This window comes from Lissotriton vulgaris (assembly GCF_964263255.1).
Source record: "Lissotriton vulgaris chromosome 2_1 unlocalized genomic scaffold, aLisVul1.2 SUPER_2_unloc_1, whole genome shotgun sequence".
NCBI lineage: Eukaryota > Metazoa > Chordata > Amphibia > Caudata > Salamandridae > Lissotriton > Lissotriton vulgaris.
Window position 1 is genome coordinate 2,815,507 of NW_028240612.1, and position 7,631 is coordinate 2,823,137.

The following is a 7,631-nucleotide window of genomic DNA, read 5'->3' on the forward strand; positions in this document are numbered from 1 at the left end:
CAACACACAACTAACAAAGTATGCAAGATAAAGGTTCATGACAACTATCACATGGTTGAAAGGTGCACAAAACAGGATCATGTAATGCCAGCTATGTGGGACACTAGATACAGATAGTGGGGCACCATGCACACCACTGGCACAGGGTGGACACTGACATGATGTCATGTCTGACAAACATGTACCATCACATATGCAGAAGTTTGAGAATGTGTGGCATCTTTTTATTTGAGAAGCATCCATGTATGCCTGTGACACAGACACACAACAGCAACTCACTTGGCAAACACAAGCTGATGTGGCAGCAAAATATCATGGAAGAAAAGAATAATGAATTGTCTGTATTGTACAAGACTCAGACACTGTCTATTTACAAATATTAAATTACCACAATGCACTTACTAACACACTGTCCAGCAAAGCAGTAAATATGTATGGACATAACAGGTCGTAACACAGTGATACCCTGGGACTGTGTCCAGGCCTAGGAGGGTGATCTGTGAAGGGGTCACTCAATGTAGGGATTTGCCTCACAAACAATGTGTTATGCGCCCATCAAGTTTGGCTCATCATGGGAGTGTGAACTAACAGGTACTATGTCCAATATGACATGTTAATCACTGTCCCCACACATGTAATGCAGCAGAACATCAACATTTTCTATACTGTCTGTACTGCTGAACGATTAGTGAAGAATGCGTGAGCTGCATCAGAACCGTGTGGTTCGCATCTTTGGCTGTTTACTGTAATGTTGAATTACAAGGGTGAGTATTGAATGGACTCGTGAGCTGCATCCAAACTGAGCTGGATGCATCCTTTGGCTGTTCACTGTAATGGTGAACGACGTGGGTGAGTATTGAATAGATGCGTGAGCCGCATCCTAACCGAGCCAGGAGCATCCTTTGGCTGTTTATTGTAACGGTGAACAACGCGGTGAGTATTGAATGGACACGTGATACGCATCCAATCCGAGCTGGATGCATCCTTTATCTGTTTACTGTAATGGTGAACGACGCGGGTGAGCATTGAATAGATGCGTGAGCCGCATCCTAACCGAGCCAGGAGCATCCTTTGGCTGTTTATTGTAATGGTAAACGATGCAGTGAGTATTGAATAGACGCGTGAGCCGCATCCTAACCGAGCTGGACGCATACATTGGCTGTTTGTCGTCATGGTGACAGACGCACATTTTGTTTCGTCTCTGAATCGCGTGCAATCCAAATCAGTTAGTTCACAGCACCAATGTATCAAAATCAATAGTGTTCAGATGCATATATTTTGACTGTCGCGGTAGATGTTTCTGATGCTTATGTTATGGATTGGACAAATTCGGATAATGGGAATGATTCGGACCTATCACTTTGGATGCATGGAACAGAGTCCGCCTCTGCTGCACATATATAAGTCTGTCTGTTCCTAAGAGACTTCACTTGCCTGCACTACATGCAACTTTACTGCACTTCCACATCTATCTGCTGCTGTCTCTGCATCCTCTGGGAGCTACCATGGCACGTACTGTGGAGAAGGCATCTGTATTCACAGAAGAGGAGTACCAGGCCCTGCTGGGCAGCCTCCTTCCACAGTATAGCCAGCTGTATGGCAAACCAGGGGGGAAGGTGAGTTGTGATTACACTGTCTTTTTATTGGCCATGTGTAAAAACATGCACTACGAGCATTGGGATTCCCAAGGGCAAGCATGCAAACATAGTTAATGTAAGTCTTACATTGTCTAGATTTGGGTTCTGGACAGATACAGTGATGTAGAAGTGTGTGTACTGCGTTGAATTATCTGCACTGTTCTCATGTTTTTGAGGGAGAATAGTACACAGGATAACTGCCAATGATGACACTTGCCTTCCCCTCGGACATTACTTGCCAATCTGACCATGAACTATATGTACAAGTATCTGAAGCATAAACTAGTAGCATTTGGAGTAATGGTGTGTCACCATGTCATCCTTTCAGGTTGACTCCCATCAGAAGGTTGAAATATGGCAGACCATCGTCCGGGCAGTAAGATCCATAGGGGGTCTTCAAATGCTGCGTCTGCCACTGCCAGAAGCGGTGGCTGGACCTCTGTGGCTGGACACGGAAGATTGCAAGGGTCCTGCTGAAGATGTCACCTTCTCTCAAAAGGGGCGGACCTCACACCCTGACCCCCCATATGCTCAGGATACTGACTGTGGTCTTCCCTGACCTGGATGGGCAGTTGAAGGCCAGACAGCAGCAAGGAGGGGGTGAGTATGTGCCATGTTGCAGAACTAGGTTTAACATGCATGTTGCACTCCCTCGGCCTGCTACCCCTCTCACAGGTTATCAGTCTGCTAAGAAAACACTTCTGTGGCAAAATATAACTATGCCCCATGATCATCTGATGCCCAGGTGTGTCCCTTTTTGTCTGTGACATGTGTGTCACTTAGGTCCTGTGTATTGGCTGTAGCCCAATGTTCATGTAATCAGCACTATATACAAAATGTGCTTGGAGTTGACCATCATGAGTGATGTAATTGTCTGATATGTGTCAGCACATTGACTGATGTATGACCTGTATTCAGTATGGTACATACATATATGTGCAAAATGTTGCTATTGGTGCACATAGGTGTGCGTAAACAATGCAATACATCCATGCAGCAGGTGAGACCAAAGTGGATGCCTCAAACAAATCATCTTGATAAGTGTTTCAAATGTATTGTCCCATACATAGTGCTCTGTGTAATCACATGTTGTAATCACATGTATCACATGGACCAAGGACAGGTATGCCAACTCAGGCCATCCAAGAAACTGGCACATCAGTTTTTGGTGTGTCAGGCAACACTTTCACCATTCTAACATGAAAATCCATGGGTCAGACTCGGTGACAGTGAGTACATGTGCCAATCTTTGAAAGACATAGGTGGTCAATCTAGAAAACATGAACAAACATCAAATGTATGTATTTTGACATACACAACACTTGACATGAGCGTATCATCCATTGACTGTGCATACTAGTAGCTTGAACATCCATTACTTTCTTCTTGAGAGCTGTAAAATGTTCATGTAAACAGAAATTTTATTTTACATACTCTGATGGCTAACTAGAGCAATGTGAGCTTCTCAAAGGGTTAAAATTGTGTCCAGCATGTAGAGGACATGCATACTTAACACTTAAAGATGTGGCTTGAAGCAGTAAAGACAGGATTGTGACACAGTGCTGACTGTGAATTTGAGATGTACAGGTCCTGTGCCAAGAGTCCTTACAGACTGTTCAGCCAGACAGGCCAGTGGCATAGTGTGCCACATGAATTTTTGAGAGGATGCAGTATTTGTACTTGGAGGTGTATAGAAGATTTGTCAAGTTTATAACAGGTGATCCGGATACAATGTGCATGACATCAACAGTAATCAGCCTAAATCCCTCCATAGCTGAGACAAGACATTGTTACATTCAAGTCTCACCCTGACTAGGCCAACAACCTTGCTATGCACAAAGTAAGAATCAGATGTCTGACCTGGCAGCAATGGACCAAAGACACTGGACACATGAATACAATCACTGCTATCTGTGTGAAATGAGTAATGTAATGACAATGGAAGTTTGTTGTACTACCTGCAGACCATCAGAGCATTGGCGTTCAAGACATAGGTGCACATTATGATGACTGGAGATGGAAGTATGTTTACCATGTCACATTTCAAATGTGTGCATCCCATTTGCTGTGTCAGTTCCAGACTCCCTTGCAGAAGATGAGACAGGTATGTAATGACACATGGCCCTCTGGAGCATTACAGATCAGACCACCTGCTAAATAGTGTAGAAGTTGACATGGTTTTTGTGGTATTTTACATAGATCTAATTACTGTTTCACATGCCATCATGTGTCTGGGGACCATAGTTTACTGTAAAACTCACAATTGCCATGTTCACATACGTGTAATGATTCCAAACCTGCAGTGAAAATGATGCATATGCTTGCTCTGTGATGTGTTGTAATGATGCTCATGTGTCAAGTCCATGCTGATGACTGATGTAAATCTCTTTCTCATCCTTGTTCACAGCATCATGAACAGCTACTGGAGGAGACAGTTCCAAGGACCAAGGGGAAGTGGCTAGCCAGACTGGGTCCAGTGTGGAGGAGGAGGAGGGACCCAGTGGTACGGAGGGTAAGGGGAGCCACACTGAAGGCAGGTCAGGAATATCAACAACAGCTGAGGACCAATCCAGCTCCAGTGATGACTCCCTTGTGGTGGTGGGTGTTCCCAGACCATATCCCACAACATCTGAGTCTGCCCCACCACCACCAACATGTCTACCCTCACAGCTGCTCCCATTCCGAGTGTCCGTGGATCCTCCCTTGTTAGGGAGCACATCTCCTTCTGACAAGGCACCGTAACCCCCTGAAGCAGTCACCCCTGCTTCCCTGAGTGTGGAGGCCATGGTTTGCTCAAACAGATCCATGTGGGGCAGACATCCATGCTAAGTGTCCTCTATGCGCATACCAGTCTTTTGACACAATTGGTGTCATTCATGGAGGGCATCTGATCAGACATGTCTGCCCTACAGTGATCTAATGAGGCCATGGCCTCCTCACTGATGGCAGCAGTGTCCCTCCTGCAGCAATCCATCACCCCTCCTTCCTCTGCCCCATCCACAGTCCCCCCTACCCTACCTAACCCAAGCACACTCACACAGGCACATGCACACACAGCAAGAGACACAGGCAGCACATAACCACCCAAACAAAAGTCCAAATGCACATGCATGCACACTCAGGGGACTAACATCACACTCACCAGGGAGAGGGCAAAAGAACTTGAACACCCATCCGCAACCACTCCACATTCTTCATCTACCTCTGCCTCCAATACCCCTACCCTTGTCTCTCCTGCAACCCCCTCTTCCCAGCGAGTCTTTCTCTGTGACCTTGGCCTCATCCTCACTGATCAATCAGACCACACTCACAAGGGGAAGATGAAACCCACCAGCACAGAGAGGAAATCCACATCTGCACATAACTGCTCCCCCAAGAGGAAGTTCACAGAGCTCCCCACCCGTACATCCCCCCAATCTAAGAAGTCTAAAACCCCACCACCATCCCACACTTCCCCCACAAAATCCACTTCCTCCCGGTCCCAGGCCCCCTTCCCTAAAATCTCACCTCAGACCCCATCCCAGTTTCCCAAACCCACAGTTACACCATCTCCAAGATGCTCAGGCCCCCCTACCACAAGCACTTCCCCTCCAACAGCCCTCCCCTTCAGTCTGTTCCTGACACTGCAGTAGAGAACCCACCCCTCATTCTGACCAGTCCATTGCAGTAGTGCCCCACACAACACAGGATTCCATCCCTCCCAAGACCCAAACCAGTACCCCCTAGTCCTGTCCCTGCGGTGCCTGGCATGCCCCTAAAGATGCCCCTCCAAGGGGAGGTGTTCCCCATGTGGTTGCAGTGCAGGAAAGCGATTCAGGGTGCATAGCCATGACCCCCTTCAGGACTCTTTATGATGCTATGTCCATAGGACTTTTTTTTTTAATATAATCACCAATGCTGAATAAAGCAGGTTTCGTTATTTGAACAGTTGCTTTTTGTGTACTACAAATTGGTAATGAGTCAATTGTCATTGATGTGCAAATCTTGTTGTGGGTATACAATGATGTAGTGAATTGATGAACTGCATGTGGTTCATGGCATATGCGTTATATTACAGTACGAATCTGAGTAATCATTGGCTACATTTGCTTGTTATCATACAAAATGCAGGCACATGAGGGTGACTTGCTTTTAACAACCTACCATGTTTGACTCACACTTTTGCACAAAGGTCTTGTTGACATTTGTAGACATTGTGCATATCTTTCAAAGTGCAACCGTCTGGGATGGCCATGCAGTATTGTGCTGTGACGTGCAACAAGTCATCTGTCTCATCAGTACAACAGGGTACACATGAAGTTTAACTAGGTGCAGGTGACTTTGGACACACCCATGTACACAGGCTGATGGAACCAAAGTATTATGTGACTTGAAAGTGTCGGAGCCATGTCTGAGTCTCCTTCTGACATGGTAGACCCCTGCCAAGAACAAGCTTGCCACAGCTCACATTCCACTGCATGGAAATCGCATCATGGCAGTGTGTTCATCTGTGACATATCCTGAGCCCATGGTGTGTGTGAGCTGAGCAGGAATCTCCATCTCAAAAACCCATTTATCTGCAAAGACATTAGTCCCTGCAGATGTTCCTGTTTGAGAAACTTTCTGTGGGCTGACTAGTCCATTGCTTTCTCAACCTATTGGGAGTTATCCCAGCCTGCTTTTGTCAGGCTACATCATGTTGATCAAGTGTTTTGCCTGTGTCTGCTTGGACTTCATGTTTTCACCCACACCCCTCATGTAATAGGACACATGTATCATGTGCGTATAGTGATTTGTGCTTGACCTATGATGTTGTCCTTTTGAGCTATGCATGATGTTATACCTGGTCACACAAAGCTGGCATTGAGATGGCGGGATGTATGTGGTTTGTCCGTGTGCGACATGTGTTGAGCAGAATGGGGTGCTGGTGCACAGGTGTGTATTGTGTCAACTGTCATGCAGAAGCCACTGGAGCCAGTGTCACTTCTATGCTCTCCATTGGCACACAGGGGAACGATAATATATTAACTTGTGCAGCCTAGCTGCATGTCTGTTTTGCAAGGTTGATGTTGCATGTTCTGGTCTGAAACAGACAAGTGTAGAATTGATGGAGACTGGTGTATTATAGGATGCTGTGTTGTTTCAGGGGAATTTTAAAAATAACAACGCTCTGCCCCTACCTCCTCCTTCACATGCCCAGACAGTCCACGCTGTTCTCAGTAGCCGATTAAGGGCCTCTGGAACGCGGGACTAGGCAGACCAAACTCTCCTCAGGTGCCATATTGGGTGTACCGCAGGCTCAGCGGGCTAGTGTTTAGGGCAATTAGGCCCAGCACTACATATAGAGCTGAAGCCTCTGCAACGCGGTGATAGTGAGTAGACTCTTGAGGCGGAAGCCGGGAGTCAGGGAACACATCTCTGTGCACTTGTTGTATTTTACTTTACCTCCACCATTTAGTTGATCGTAAATCTAGTTGTGTGTTAAATAATCGTCTCACTCCTTTTATTTGATTTTTCACCATTAGTCGATCGTAAATCTAAATTAGTGTGGCTTTTAAACTTTCACTGTGTGACATGTTTTAATTATATTCACTGAACGCTGTGTTGTTTAGGGGAGTATTAAAAATAACAACGATCTGCCCCTACCTCCTCCTTCACATGCCCAGACAGTCCACGCTGTTCTCAGTAGCCGATTAAGGGCCTCTGGAACGCGGGACTAGGCAGACCAAACTCCACACAAGCGCCATATTGGGCGTACCGCAGGCTCAGCGGGCTAGTGTTTAGGGCAATTAGGCCCAGCACTACATATAGAGCTGAAGCCTCTGCAATGCGGTGATAGTGAGTAGACTCTTGAGGCGGAAGCCGGGAGTCAGGGAATGCATCTCTGTGCACTTGTTGTATTTTACTTTACCTCCACCATTTAGTTGATCGTAAATCTAGTTGTGTGTTAAATAATCGGCTCACTCCTTTTATTTTATTTTTCACCATTAGTCGATCGTAAATCTAAATTAGTGT

At 46.0% G+C, this 7,631-nt stretch overlaps 1 pseudogene; it reads left to right on the top strand.

The window, feature by feature from the left end:
- Positions 1–1,505: 1,505 nt before the first annotated feature.
- Positions 1,506–4,961, top strand: LOC147672987 (uncharacterized; annotated as a pseudogene).
- Positions 4,962–7,631: the final 2,670 nt, after the last annotated feature.